Here is a 16,383-nt window from a genome sequence, read left to right as displayed (position 1 = left end):
TTACGAATGTGATGCCGTCCAGTTGCTGTATTTAAAACGTTTGCGAGATTTAGCGAGGAAAAAGTGGTAAGTTGAAGTAAAACCGAAATTGGGCTAGTTTTCCGTATATTTTAGGCCTCTTTTACGGGCCATTTAAAACTAGTTTTTTTTTAGTTGGTACTCTGTGATGCTGTAAGAAATGTAATTCGAAGTAGGTACTCAGCCCCTCTCAAGGGAATGGTAACAGGTGTAAAATAACATTGTTTATTTTTAGTGACGGGACTTTTTATTCAAAATAAGCTCCATGTGAGTTAGTACGCGACTTGAAGCATTGGAAAAATTCTTCGAAACAGTTCTACTATTCAGACTTAGAAATGGCGTATAGTACCGTGATCATAGCCTTGTGGATATTTGTAATCGTATCGAAAAGTTTTCCTTTGATTGCCATTTTTAGTTTTGGAAATAACCAGAAGTTGCACGTAGACAAATCAGGCGAATAAGGATGGCGTTCAAGCACCACGGGACAGTCTTGAGCTTAAAAATCACGTTCGATCTTGCTTTTGTCTGCCAGTGCATTGTCGTGTAACAACCGTCTTTGCTTGATTCCGGTAATCAGCTTTAACTCAAACAATCCTCGCCCATAAAAGATTTAAAACACCCATGTAGTAATCTGCGTTCAACATTTGACATTCTGAGGCGAATACTTTGTGAATTATTCCTCTTCATCGAAGAAGACAATGAGGAGTGTCTTTAGACAGCTTTTCTGTGCGCGTACTTTCTCGGTCTCGGAGATTCTGAGCCCTTCTATTCAGAGCTTTGGCGTTTTTCTGGTGGATCGCACTGAAAACACGAAGTTTCATTAATTGTCCTGGCGCAAGACACGAAGTGTGGGGTGCTAGCGATCGATCTTTTCGTGTATATGCGGTGTTCCACTCTGAAATCTTTTTTAGTTGTCAGTGACTGAGTGGAGCTTAAAGCGACAGCATATCTTCTTTTTGTCCAAATTTTCAGTTGAAATACGATGTACAGTTGTTTCAGGAATCCCAGTGAGCTCCTTAATTAACCTGCTAGCTGCGCAACGATCATTTCGAAGAATTTCCGAGATTTTTTGTCGATTTCCTTCGACTCGAACTGTCGATGTTAAAATTTAGATTGTTACGAGCAGTCTGTGGTTCCACCGTTGTTAAATTTAAAACGGAAGGTAGTCGAAATACCACGGAGATTAATTGAAGCGTCCATTCACACAGGACACTAGTAGTTACGCGAATATACGATGGTGAGTCAATAAATAAGTGACAAACTGAGATAGAGATATAAGGGCCACGTGTATCAGCCTGAGATTTATTTTCCTTTCCAACTTAAACACTTTCCTCATCGCTCTACATAGCGTTAAAAGCCTGCAGCATAAAAATTGTTGTGGCAGAGTTCGCATTTAACGAGTGAAGCCTCGGCAAGCCTACTTGGTTCCTTAAATTGCTGCAACCCACAAGACCGATACGTTCAGGGGGTAGCGAAATACATCTAAAAGGGGAAACATTGTGCCATCACTGCATAGTCGGGGCGACAGCATGCTCAATGTTTGCAATTTTTTTTGTCCTTCGCTGAATTCCTATATCCAGCTAAACAAAAATTTCCACGAAATGCAGTTCTAACCGCATACGGGACGAATTTAGCTATGGAAGTTCTCTGCAGATACTCCCTTGTTTCACAAACATCCTGTCCTTCTAGTAGAGTACACACTTACAGCACACCAGCCACCTTGGTCTGACTGCAGATCATTAATCATCGGCTACCTTCGACGCGACATGTGCTACCACCTTCTAGATACATACAGGTGGAAAATTTAAAACGATATGCCGTATACTGGCGTTTGCGACTTATTTATTGACTGACTGTCGTAAAATGTCACCTTACCTCTGGAATGGACTACGTATGTGCAGTTTCGTATTTAATTCAATGGTACTTTATTTCATGCCTCTGTGTACACTGGTATAGTATGTTTTTGCAAATGATCGGCTAGGCGAGAAATCTGTTAAGACTACCGCCGTCCTCAATTGTTTCGAACAGTCGACGTTGTACTGTAAAGACAAACTGCCTATTGACTTCTGTCTCGGGTTCTTCGGCCGATGTTGATCTGAAGATTTTACTGACGTTTCGCCAGCACGAGTGGCTGGCATTGTCAAAGCTTCGCCCTCCATTGCCAGTGGTGAACTGGAGCCGAGCTCGCGGCCGCAGACTATATGTACCTGCCGAGGGCATGATTAATACGCTCGTAACGCGAGCAGGACGAATATGTGAGCCGCAATACCTCAGACGCGAAATGCAACACCTGGAAAGTATTCTGAGGAGCAATGGGTACTCCAAAAGTTATATTAGAAGTGTAAGAGAGCCAAACACTCGGCGAAGTAAGGAATAGAAAAATAAATGTCAGGTACGGCCTTTCTGCTATACATTCCCAGAGTGACGGACAGAATCAGCCGTATATTGCGCAAACATGGCGTAAAGACAATTTTCAAACAGATAAGGAACTTCAAAAAGTGTCTTAGATCGGCAAAGGAGAAAAGGGACCCACTTGCAATGTCGGGGATATACCGTATACCATGCATATGCGTAAAAGTTTGTCGGAATGACTGGACGATCAATCAGTGCCAGGATCAAAGAACATAAGCGACATTGTATGCTGGGGCAGGTGGAGAAATCGGCCGTGGCAGAGCACGCACTGAGTGAGACCGACCAAGTAATAAAATTCGCCGACACGGAAGTTCTGGCTGTAGAGAAGCACTATCACACGCACTTGTTCAGAGAAGCTGTAGAAATACAAAAACACGCGAACAGCTTCAACAAGAAAGAGGAAAGCCTTAAAGTAAACGGATCCTGGCTTCCCGTACTGCAGCGAACGACCGTCGCAGGTAGCAAGAGTTAGAACCACAGCGGAAATGACCGCGGAGAAGCCCTCGGACGTTGGCGCGCCAGGTACATATAGTCTGCGGCCGCGAGCTCGGCTCCAGTTCACCACCGGCAATGGAGGGTGAAGCTTTGACAATGCCAGCCACTCGTGCTAGCGACATGTCAGAAAAATCATTAGATGAGCGTCGGCCGAAGAACCCGAGACAGAAGCCAATAGGCAGTTTGTCAACAAGTGGCCACTAAAGCCGTAACAATTTTGTACTGTAAAGACATCGTAAAAGGATTAGAGCACAAGTTGGCCTAAGAGATGCAGGAAAGTAAGGCAGGGACGGTGAGATGGGGAACCGTGACCTTGTGCAGGTGCCAGCTGACATGCATTGGCGAGAACCTGCGCTCTCCGCTTTCACGTGAGACACACTTCTTGGCAGCAACATAGAGCCGCGAGCACCGAACGCTAGCCGAAGCGCGTAAGTAATTTACGTGAAGCAAATTTCTCGTTGCGCCATACTTCGGACCGCAGCCATTTATATAAGCTTTACATAAGATCCCTCTGGCGAAAGGCTCCGGCGCGCAGATATTCCATAACGGCTTCATTTCAATACGAGGCGCGCGGCAACGTTGTGGTGACTGGTGACGCTGGTAGAAAAGACACCAAGCCAAGGGGACGCCGACCGGTCTGGCGGGCAAAGAGCAGGCGGCTTCCGTAGGACTCTGCCGCGGCGAACTCTGTCACTACAGAAACGCCGAGTCCAAGCACCGATAGCATGGACCTCGCTGATACGGCAACCGTTTGTACGCAGCGCGTGAGCAGACAGCATATTCCTCCATTTCTGCACTTTGCAAATACAGGGTGGCGCACGAAATGTGTTACCAATTGTTTCTTTCACAATTTACGACGCACATTAGATATTCCGCTGGGATCTCTACAGCAGTACCAGCAGAGCTTGGAAAAACATATGAGTTACGAAATGACGTGTAATTGACGATACTGCCGCTAGGAGACCCGTAAGCACCAATGGCTGACAGTGGAAGACTGACGACACAGCGACGATCGGCAATTGTGTTACTGTTCCATGAAACGAAAAGCCTTGTTGTGACTCAGAGGCGTTTTCGACAACAGTTTAACACACGATGGGTCCCTTGCAAGAAGACCATCCACAGGTTGTACGATAAATTTGTACAGGAAGGAACAGTATTGGAAGCGAAGCGACCTCGGCCTAAGCCTGTTTGTTCGCCGGAGAATATTGAAGCGGTAAGAGTTGCTGTACACAGAAGTCCCGGGAAATCGTGTAGAAAGGCAGCAGTGCAACTGGGAATATCCAGACGCTCCGTTCAACGCATTCTTAAAAGTGGTGTGTACCCATACTAGATGACCTGTGCACAGAAGCTCACTGAAGAACACAAGCAGCAGAGACTACTGTTTGCTCAGTGGGCGGAGGATAGGGAAGAAACTCTCAACAACATTTGTTTTTCAGACGAGCCGCATTTTCATTTAGACGGTGTGGTTAACAAACAAAATGTACGCTTTTGGGCCACTGAAAACCCACAAGTGCTTCATGAACGACAACATTATGCTCTGAGGATTACAGTGTGGGCAGAAATTTCCAGTCACGGACTTATTGGACCCATTTTCTTTGAATAAACTGTGAAGAGCGAGCGTTATTTGAGCATGCTTCGCAATAGCTTCATTCCACAGCTTCTTGCTACTGCCTTGCCCTTCAACACGCAGTGGTTCATGCAGGATGGAGAAAGGCCACATACTGCAAACACTGTGTTGGAGTTTTTACACGAGCATTTCGATATGCGGATCATTTCACTCAGGTTTCCAGGTCGCTTCAATGACGGACAAAATTGGCCACCCAATAGTCCAGACCTCCATCCATGTGACTTTTTTCTTTGGGGGTACCTAAAGGAAAAAATTTTCCCGAAACGTCCACGTGATTTAATGGAGCTCAGAAGACTTATTCTTCAAGCTAGCAGTGAAACTACGGAAGACATGTGCCGTAGGGTAATCACTAACTTCAGTGTTCGTTTGAAGGAAGTTAGGAAACAAAATGGTGGACATATTGAGCATGTGCTGAGTTAGAACAAATTTCCATGGACGGCTCTTCATTGTAGTATGTCCCCCTTTTCAGATTGTATTGACAAAGTTTATATTCAAAAATAAAATGGTAAAACATTTTGTGCGCCACCCTGTAGTTGTGAAGAATGTGGCACGGTGTAATTTCTATTGCACCACATACCGTAATACGGTGGTGTGCAAAACTTAACGGCGAAAATAACTGTCACGTGATACGACACTGCCAAGTGATGTGTATCGATTAAACTTGGACGTCCACAGAACCACTTGCTACAGCGTACACTAAGGCGACAGAAGTCATTGGATAGAGATGTTCACATACACTGAAGCACCAAAGAAACTGGCATAGGCATGGCTATTCAAATACACAGGTATGTAAACAGGCAGAATATGCCGCTGCGGTGGGCAACGCCTATATGAGACAAGTGGATGGCGCAGTTGTTAGATCGGTTACTGCTGCCACATTGACAGGATATTAAGACTGAAGTCAGTTTACACGTGGTGTTGCAGTCGGCGCATGAGCAATGGGAGGCGTCTCCGAGGTAGCGACGAAGTGGGGATTTTCCTGTGCGACCATTTCACGAGTGTACCGTGAATATCAGGAATCCGGTAAAACATCAAATCTCAGACATCGCTGCGGCCGAAAATAGATCCTGCAAGAACGGGACTAACGCCGACTGAAGAAATCTTTCAGCGTGACAAAAGTGCAACCCTTCCGCTTACTGCTGCAGATTTCAATGCTAAGCCATCAATAAGTGTCAGCGTGCGAACCATTCAACGGAAGATCGACATCGGCTTTCGGAACCGAAGGTCCACTCGTGTACCCTTGATGACTGGACGACACAGAGCTTTACGCCTCACCTGGGCTTGTCAATACCGACGCAGGACTGTTGATGACTGGAGACATGTCGCCTGGTCGGACGAATCTCGTTTCAAATTACATCGAGTGGATGGATGTGTACAAGTATGGAGACAATCTCATGAATCTGTGTACCCTGCGTGTTAGCAGGGGACTGTTAAAGATGGTGGAGGCTCTGTAATGGTGTGGGACGTGTGCAGTAAGACTGATATGGGACCCCCTTGTCTAGATATGACTCTGACAGGTGACACGTACCTAAACATCCTGTCTGATCAGATACATTCATTCATGTCTGTTGTGCATTCCGACGGACTTGGGCAGTTCCAGCAGGATAATGCGACACCCCACACGTCCAGAAATGCTACAGAGTTGCTCCAGGAACACTCCTCTGATTTTAAGCACTTCAGATGGCCTCGAAACTCCCCATACATGAACATTGTTGATCACATCTGGGATGCCTTGCAACGTGCTGTTCAGAAGAGGTCTCCACCCCCCGCGTATTCTTACGGATTTATGGACAGCCCTGCAGTATTCATGGTGTCAGTTCCCTCCAGCTCTGCTTAAGACATTAGTCGAGTACATGCCACGTCGTGTTGCGGCATTTCTGCTTGCTCGCGGGTCCCCTTCACGATATTAGTCAGGTGTACCAGTTTCTTTGGCTCTTCAGTGCATTCACATGGCGTTAGTGCGCGTACACAAGGTATAAATTGCAATGGATTGGCGGTGCTGTCATTTGCACTCAGGTTATTAATGTGAAAAGGTTTCAGACTGGAATTAACAAACTTTGAACTCGGAATCGTTGTTGGAGCTACATGCATGGGACATTCCATTTTGGAAATTGTTTGGGAATTCAGTATTCCGACATTCACCGTCTCAAGAGTGTGCCGAGAACACCAAATTTCACCTCTCATCACGTACAACGCAGAGACTGCATTCACTTAACGACCGAGAGCAGCGGCGTTTGCGTAGAGTTGTCAATGCGAACAGACAAGCAACACTGCGTAAAATAACAGCAGAGATCAATGTGGGATATACGACGAACGTGTCCGTTAGCGAATTCGGGAGGACGACGGTTCAATCCCGTCTCCAGCCAGCCTGATTTAGGTTTTCCGTGATTTTCCTAAATCGCTTTAGGCAAATGCCGGGATGGTTCCTTTGAAAGGGCACGGCCGATTTCCTTCCCAATCCTTCCCTAACCCTAGCATGAGCTCCGTCTCTAATGACCTCGTTGTTGACGGGACGTTAAACACTAACCACCACCACCACCACCACATCCGTTAGCGAAATTTGGCGTTAATGGCCTGTGGCGATGCGAGTGCCTGCAGCGCCTCTCCTGGGCTCATAACCAGACCCGTTGGACTGTAGACGACTGGAAAACCGTGGCTTATTCAGTCGAGTCCCCATTTCAGTTGGTAAAAGCTGATGGTAGGGTCAGTGTGTGGCGCAGACCCCACGGGTTGTGTTTACATAGAATGGACTGGGTCCTGTGGTGCCACTGAACCGATAATTGACAGGAAATGGTTATGTTCGGCCACTGGAGACCATTGTGTTCCCAAGCAATGATGAAATTTTTATGGCTGTCATTGCGCCATGTCACCAGGCCACAGTTCACAATTGATTTGAAGCACATTTTGGACACTTCGGGCAACTGATTAGGTCGCTCAGAGTGGCCGACATGAATTCCTTCATACATTTATGAGACATAATCGAGAGGTCAGATGGTGCACAAAATCCTACACTGGCAACCCTTGCGCAAGTGTGGACGTCTATAGAGGCAGATTGGTTCACTGTTTCTGCAGGGAACTTCTAACGAGTTGTCGGCGTCGGGTAACGTCGCGTTGTCGGCGTCGGGTAAAAGGAGGTCCTACACCAGGGCTTCACAACATACGTGCTCGCGGAGCAAGCTGTGAGCAGCAAGGCGCGAGCACGGAGCAGCGCGAGCACGCTACCCCCACTACCGGACCAGAGCGGAGAGTGGGGAAAGTCACGTGGGGCAAACAACAGCTGCCGCCAGTCAATGTAAATCCGCGGCCTCCTCCAAGGATATCACTCACGAATTATTACTGCGACAAATGAAACAAATAAAGGAGGATGTACACACGCCACATAATTTTATTAGCTTAGAGTATGCCTCTACCTTCTTATTAATTTGTGAACTATTACACAATAAAAGGTGTCACTGAAGTGTGAGATTCTCGGTTATCTTGTACTTTTTGCCCTTTACAATTGCGTCTATGTTCGGAGTAATTGTTCTTGTGCATCGTAGGCGCAGCGTGCAGTTTAAATTTTGATCGGACAATGCGTTTCTCAGGCGCGTCTTGTTACATTTCATTGCAGAGAACAGTTGTTCACAAACATACGTGGAACCGAACATTGATATCATTGTAGCCGCCAGTTTGTGCAAACGAGGAAATCTATCCTGAGGAAAGTGTCTGTAGAATTCCAAAATGTTTTTCTTGTTCTGACATTTGTCTCTGTATTCTCTGTCACACTGCAGGTCAATAATTTCTAGTTGCAGCTCAGGACGAATCTCTTCAATATTCGCTGAATATGGAGAGGAGAACAGATCAAAATCACTGACTAGTGCTGTCAGATCTTGAAAGCGTTGATCAAATTCTTCCTTAAGGGCAACTAAACTACGGGAATAACGTTCACAGTCTTCGTGAACATCTTGCATAGAAGATAATTTAGGAAAATGAGCTAGATTTCCTGTTTCCAGCTGACTCACCCAAAGTGTCAATTTCATTTTAAAAGCTCGTATTCGATCTATGAAATGAGTAATTAGCAGATCTTTGCCTTGTAGTAAAATGTTCAAAGCATTCAGATGGCTAGTTAAATCTGCTAAGAACGCGAGATCACATTCAAACATGCGCGCGCATTTCCCCTCCCTCCCTCCCCTCCCTCCCTACTCCGCGACCTTGCACCTGCTCGTGAGCACGTGCCTGAGCAGACGCGAGTACTCGCGCTCAAAACCGGCCAGTTGTTAAGCCCTGTCCTACACGATATTAGGAGGTTTCTAATGACTTTAGTGACTTCAGAGTAATACAGAAGGTAACTCAAAGAAATACGCAATGAGGCGAACAGAAACGGTAAATTTTATTCCAAGACAATAACTACGCAGAAGTCACCGCGATTTGTGATGGTACAAAAGGTGGGACATGCTCTTTAATATAGTGCATGATACCACATACAGCAGTGCATACTTCGTAACCTGCTTCTAAACTGGCTACAGTCTGGTAAGGTGTTCTCGTGGCAGGAGGTCTCATTTCTCCACTAGAACCATATGACAACTGATGAATGGTCGTTGGTGCATATGGACGTGTGGCATAAAATTTGTTAGGGCCGAATGCACTCGTGAGAAGACGCACATGGGCAGGTAGTATAGTGGCACGACTACGTTAACCAATGAGTGTACCATGTTCAAACATTTGATGGTCAGTCAGCCCTTGCAACATTATGCGTTTTCCACCGCAACACCTGGGCCACCACAACGATCATGTGCGACAATGTTCCTGGGTGCACTGCGTGTTACCACCCATCTTCAGATGAGGGTACGTCCAGAATCAATACTCAGACAGAAGATGAGCCTATGTGAAGTGTATTAATTTTTTGCATTTCACACCGCAGACATTAGGTATGTATCTCACAGTTGCTTTTGGAAACCAAAAAGGTTTCATTTGGTCACCTCGAATGCTGCACCGCAAAGCTTAAGGTCAAGGTAGATAAAGTAACAAAACGAATTAACTAATCAGTGGAAATGAAGGTTAGTTCAGTAGTGTGTTGCCAGAGGTCTCACAGTCGTGCATAGAAAGTTAAACGTAAAATTACCAAATAAGCAGCAACCAGTCGAAAATCATGTTTTCTTTATTTACTTTTTGCAAATCGATTTCAACTGATTAACAGCCATCATCGGTGCTACAAATACAAGAATAAAATAAAAATAATTAATAACAGTGACCAAATGAATAAATATACATAAAGCAACGTAAAACCAATTAAATGTATGTAGAGTCATGAAACCATTTAAAATGCGCATACAAATTTACCTTTCAACGTATATGTTTCCGGAGTAGTAACACTGTCTTAAGCACAGGTTAAACATAAAGTGGTACATAAAGAATTGACTATGACAACGAGAAACCATAAGGGGGTCGCTGCAAAGCAAACCCGCCCTCTGTGCGAAAAGATACAGCTAAAATAAAAATGAGAAGAAGAAATGATATACAAAGTGCGGTAAAATATAATGATAAAATACTGAAAAATTTACACAAATGGATACATTGACAAAGATTTTGTCAACCACATAGTACAGTTATATACGGCAAAAAGCGATTGTACAAATTGGTAAAAAAGGAACAAACATAGGTAACAAGCACACCATAGAAAAATTTAAAAAACTTAACATTTTTTAAAAATTTTTAAAATTAAAAAAAATCATATCGAAGAGCAAAAGTTAATCATAATGCCAAAATCTATTTGCAAAAGTTAATAAAGAAAACGTGATTTTGCGACTGGTTTGCTGCTTATTTGGTAATTTTATGGTTTACGCTCGTTGCACAACTTGGGAACCATATGGAGCCCACCATTCAAACGTTAGACGTGACATGGCGTGACGTTAGCGTAATTAAAGCACCGAATGGGGTAGCCGCGCAACGCGAGGCATTTGAAAGAACAATGAACAGTGTGTGTCCGTCAGCTAGTCATTACAACATGAACCGGAGCCAACATCTGGACGACTTCACACGGGAAAAACCATCGGGAAACTGTAAGGACAACGGAGAATGACGAGTGTACGCTGTGTGTGTGGTATTGCTCGCAGCATTGTTTAAAGTGCATTTGAGATCGTTCCGAACAACAGGCACTGCTGTCGAAGGAGAAGAGGCGGTGACCACGGTCAACTGCAGTAGCAAGAAGGGGACCAACGTTAAACAGCGGATGCAATTTGCAATTGCTTTGAACGGGACTGCAATGCACGCAATCTCGCGCTCCACAGTGGCAAGGTGGGGCGTGGGGGGCGGTCTCTTTGCTCGATGTTCCGTAGACACACGCACATCGGGGACTGGACCAAGGTTCGCGTGCTTGCGTGCGAACGAGAGCAGATTTAGTTTCAGTAATAATTGTGGGCCCGCCCGGTTGGCCGTGCGGTCTAACGAACAGCTTTCCGGGCGGGAAGGAGCGCCGGTCCTCGGCACGAATCCGCCCAGCGGATTTGTGTCGAAGTCCGGTGAATCGGCCACTCTGGGGATGGTTTTTAGGCGGTTTTCCATCTGCCTCGGCGAATGCGGGCTGGTTCCCCTTATTCCGCCTCAGTTACACTATGTCGGCGATTGCTGCGCAAACAAGTTCTCCACGTACGCGTACACCACCATTACTCTACCACACAAACATAGGGGTTACACTCGTCTGGTGTGAGACGTTCCCTGGGGGGTCCACCGGGGGCCGAACCGCACAATAACCCTGGGTTCAGTGTGGGGTGGCGGAGGGGTGAAGTGGACTGCGGTAGTCGTCGTGGGGTTGTGGACCACTGCGGCTGCGGCGGGGACGGCGCCTCCCCGTCGTTTCTAGGTCCCCGGTTAACATACAATACAATACAATACAATACAATACAATACAATGATTGTGGACGTACCCTCATGTGGTGAGTGAAGGGAACAGTTAATTCACCCAGGAACACTGTCGAACATGATCGTTTGGGTGATGTAGATGTTACGATGTAGGGATGTATAATGTTGCACGATCAAAAGTTTTGAACACGGTACATTCACTGGTATACGTCATTTCGGCACTGTACCCTCCTTTCCTGTGTGCGTCTTTTTTGGGGTGTTTCGGCACTACTTAATTTTTATGGATGACAATGTGTGACCGCATCTAATAGCGTAGTTGGAGGATCTTCTGGAACTAGAGTATATTCAGGGATTGGACTGGCCTGCCCATTCCCTCGACTTCCGTTAGAAGACGTGTTGCAGCACGTCCACCAACGTAAAATCATAAAAGTAATAGTGAACAAACGGTGATACATACCTCAGTGTTTCTCTTTCACCTGTTGATTATGTAAGCAGCCTTCGGTAAGCCGTGGAGTGTTTCTTGGATAAAAATCCTCAGGTGCAACGCCTGTGGCCAAGGCGAGGGAAACTTACCGGCGGGCTGTTTTTTGTGCCCATTGTTTGTGCTGACTCACATCGGCACGCGACCAAACAATGCCACACTGTTTTTCTGTCTCGTCCCAGTCTCGCGCCTGATGACGTCACGCACTGAGGTCTCCTGTCTCCACACTACTGGAACGTGACGTAAGCAGGCGACTCTACGTTGCCATCAAACGACGTAGCTGCGTCTCAGCGCGTCCTACTTCTACGTGAAGTTGAGAGTTCGATGTGGAAGAACTGCCAATACTTCTATGCTAGGGATGGGCCATGTTTAACGTAACTATTGAAAAGCACCTATTAAGCAGATAATAGGTTCCACGTTGGATTCGATTACAGTTTTAATAGGGTAGGATTCACACACAGCAAGGAGCTTCCACCATTCATTTCGTGTTTAGATATCAGTGAGAAAACCTCATTTTTTATTACAGTGCTTTTCTTGAGGTGTCAGTATTTAAGTAACTTTAAATAAATAAACGCCATTCGTGCCTTGTCACCTTTCCGTCCCCCAACCAGTTCCATGGGAACAGGGTGTTAATCGCGAGCCTGTAGTGTCTTCGTTCTGTGCGGTATCAGTGTGTCTCGTCCCTGGCTAGGTGTACTCGTATTGGGATCATATTCGGTCAATTGTTAACAGTTAACAGGGGCTGGCTGCCGAGTGGAGTCATTTCACTGTGCAAGCAGCGCCACCATTGTAACGCGAAATTTGTGATAACGTTTGCAAAAAATGGTTGAAATGGCTCTGAGCACTATGGGACTTTACATCTATGGTCATCAGTCCCCTAGAACTTAGAACTACTTACACCTAACTAATCTAAGGACAGCACACAACACCCAGTCTTCACGAGGCAGAGAAAATCCCTGACCCCGCCGGGAATCGAACCCGGGCGTGGGAAGCGAGAACGCTACCGCACGACCACGAGCTGCGGACGATACGTTTGCAGCTCCAGGTGTGTTGTCCGTAATTAACTGCAGTCGTCTACTTGCGAACAGTGCACGCGAAACAGTGCCAACCTAACAACTAACTCGTGATTGCTTCGTTTCCATTGAATTAGTTGGTATCCATCGCCCACATGTATGAGTTGTAATACGGAAGATACTGTTGTGCTGTTAACAGTGTTGAATAAGTAAAATCACTAGTTGGGGCGGTGGGGGGGGGGGGGCGGGGGGCGGGGTTATGAGGGTGAAGGGAAATAGAATTCCTGTGTTCGACAGAAAGTTTTGTATGGTTTGGTAGAATGAAGTTTGGTTTTATTATTGTATACAAATTCATGTTTTTATAACGGCTAATGATACAAAAATAAACTCTAAGACAAAAAGATGACATACCACGAAGAAATTAACCGAATGGGGCGGAAATCGGTAGGTGTGATATACATGTACAAACAAACAAATTATTATAATTTCAGAAAAAATGGATGATTCACTCAAGAGAAAGAGCTTTACAAATTGGGCGAGACAATAACGCGTTAGTCTACCTCTGGCCCATATGCAACAGACTTGTTGGATGTCCTCCTGGGGGATTCTGTGCAAAATTCTGTCCAACTGTCGCGTTAGATAATGAAAATCCGAATATGATTCATGGCCCTGCCTAAAATGTTCCAACGTTCTCAGTTACGGAGAGATCTGGCGACTTTGTTGGCCAAAGTAGGGACTGACAAGCGGGAAGACAAGCTGTAGAAACTCTCGCCGTGTGTGTGGACGGGCATTATCTTGCTGAAATGTAAGCCCAGCATGGATTGCCATTAAGGGCAACAAAACTGGCCGTAGAATATCGTCGACGTACTGCTGTGTGTAAGGACGCCGCCGGTGACAACCAAAGGGGTCTGGCTATGAAAAGAAACGGGATCACTTCTAGTTTTCGGGCCGTATGGCGGGCGGCAGTCAGGTTGGCATCCCACCGTTTTCCGTGGCATCTCCAGACACGTCATCGGCCTGGAATCTCATTGACTGGAGTGGAATTGTCTTCAGTGATGAGTCTCGCTTCGAAGTGAGCCCCGATGACCAGTGAAAACGTACGTGGTGCATGTATGGGGGCAGCCGTTCTCTTGGATGACGCCTTATCCGGACACGACCATCAACCTGGTGTAACAAGAACTCGATTGATCTGCCGTAGTTCATCTCCCTTCCTGCTTTGCCCAGCGGACAAGTCTCCGACCGCCCCGTCCTCCTACCACTTTCCATAGATGCTCACGACAGTAGGCACGCGAGGAGCCAGACAACTTCGCCGTTTCCGTGATTCCCGTTCCCACGCACCGGATCACAACAATCTGCCCTTTCAATGAAAAGTTAGTTCCTGTTAGCTGCTTCCTACTAATACTATACTATACGCTTATTTTGGCGTTTTTGCCGTTTTATAGTACAACCTGCGGTCATTATTCATACTATAGATGGCGTCAATTACATGGAAGTTTATACAGAAGGTGTACAAAGGTATACTTACACTATGTGATCAAAAGTATCCGTACACGGGGCTGAAAATGACGTAAAATTTCGTGGCGCCCTCGATCGGTAATGCTGGAATTCAGTACTGAGTTGGCCCACCCTTAGCCTTGATAACAGCTTCCACTATCGCAGGCATACGTTCAATCAGGTGCTGGAAGATTTCTTGGGGAATGGCAGCCCATTCTTCACGTAGTGATGCACTGAGGAGAGGTATCGATGTCGGTCGGTGAGGCCTGGCACGAAGTCGGTGTTCTAAAATATCCCAGAGGTGTTCCATAGGATTCAGGTCAGGCCTCGGTGCAGGCCAGTCCATGACATGGAGGTTGTTGTCGTGTAACCGCTCCGCCACAGGCCGTGCATTATTAACAGGTGCTCGATCGTGCTGAAAGATGCAGTCACCATCCCCGAATTGCTCTTCAACAGTGGGAAGCAAGAGGGTGCTTAAAACATCAATGTAGGCCTGTGCTGTGATAGTGCCACGCAAAACAACGAGTGCAAGCTCCCTCCATGAAAAACACGACCACACCATAACACCACCACCCCCGAATTGTACTGTTGGCACTACACACGTTGGTAGATGACGTCCACCGGGCTTTCGCCAATCCCACATCCTGCCATCGGATCGCCACTTTGTGTACTGTGATTCGTCACTCCACACAACGTTTTCCCGCTGTTCAGTCGTCCAATGTTTACGCTCCTTATACAGAGCGAGGCGTCGTTTGGTATTTACCAGCTTATTAGCAGCCGCTCGATCATGAAATAAAAATTTTCTCACCTCCCGCCTAACTGTCACAGTACTTGCAGTGGATCCTGATGCAGTTTGGAATTCCTGTGTGATGGTCCGGATGGATGTATGCCTATTACACATTACGACCCTCTTCAACTGTCGGTGGTCTGTCAATCAGCAGACAGGTCGGCCTGTATGCTTTTGTGCTGTACGTGTCCTTTCACGTTTCCACTTCCATATCACATCGGAAACAGTTGACCTAGGTATGTTTAGGAATGTGGAAATCTCGCGTACAGACGTTTTACACAAGTGACACTCAATCACCAGACCACGTTCGAAGTCCGTGAGTTCCGCGGAGCGCCCCATTCTGCTCTCTCACGATGTGTAATGACTACTGAGGTCGCTGATTTGGAGTACCTGGCAGTATGTGGCAGCACAATGCACCTAATATGAATAACATGTTTTTGGGAATGTACGGCTACTTTTAATAGCATAGTATATGTAAATTGTTCATTACGTAAGTGCATACTGGATCTACGTCTGGTCGCTATTTTCGTGCTGTCTTTATATTACGAGAAATTATGTATTTTTCAAAAAAATTGACAGTTGGTTCTATTTTGACAGCTTATTAACTTGATTCATGTTTACTGGGTTTGTATCGAGTCACAGTTTTCTTGCTATCTTACATTGTGAATAATTACATGTTTTTCGTAAGATCTGAGTTTGTTCTATAGTGATAGCTTTGTAGCTTGATTCAGAGATGCTGTATGTTTACATTTGTCTCTCCATATGAAAGGTATATTTGTGTAATCTTTGGTGTATGTTTCAGTTTTGTTAATGGTGTTTGTTTCAGAGATGTTTGTTCGTTCGTTCATGTTATCTTGTGGTTTGTTTTTTATGTACAGGTATATTTTCATTTCTTCCAAAATATTCATGTTGTTCCTTTGGGAGTTTTTTGGTAGTAGCTGGACTGCTATTTCGATGTCCAAAATATTCGTGGTGACTCACATGGGAAGTGATTAAAAGTTGTACTCCAAAATGGCGATTAAGTGGAAATTAGCGCATAGCACGAACGAAAAACAGAAGTTCCCATTAAAATGACACACTGTGACCTGAAGTATGCGACACGCCCTACAATGTGGCTATACGTTGTTTGTCAAAGTCGCGTATATCAGTGGGTTTCCTAATTTGCGACTCGTATCGTCTCTATAACGATTCCCTCAGATGTGCCGACAACAGCACCAGC

The sequence above is a fragment of the Schistocerca nitens genome, chromosome 2, assembly GCF_023898315.1.
Source record: "Schistocerca nitens isolate TAMUIC-IGC-003100 chromosome 2, iqSchNite1.1, whole genome shotgun sequence".
NCBI lineage: Eukaryota > Metazoa > Arthropoda > Insecta > Orthoptera > Acrididae > Schistocerca > Schistocerca nitens.
The sequence above is the reverse complement of the archived record's forward strand: the minus strand, read 5'-3'. Positions refer to the sequence as shown.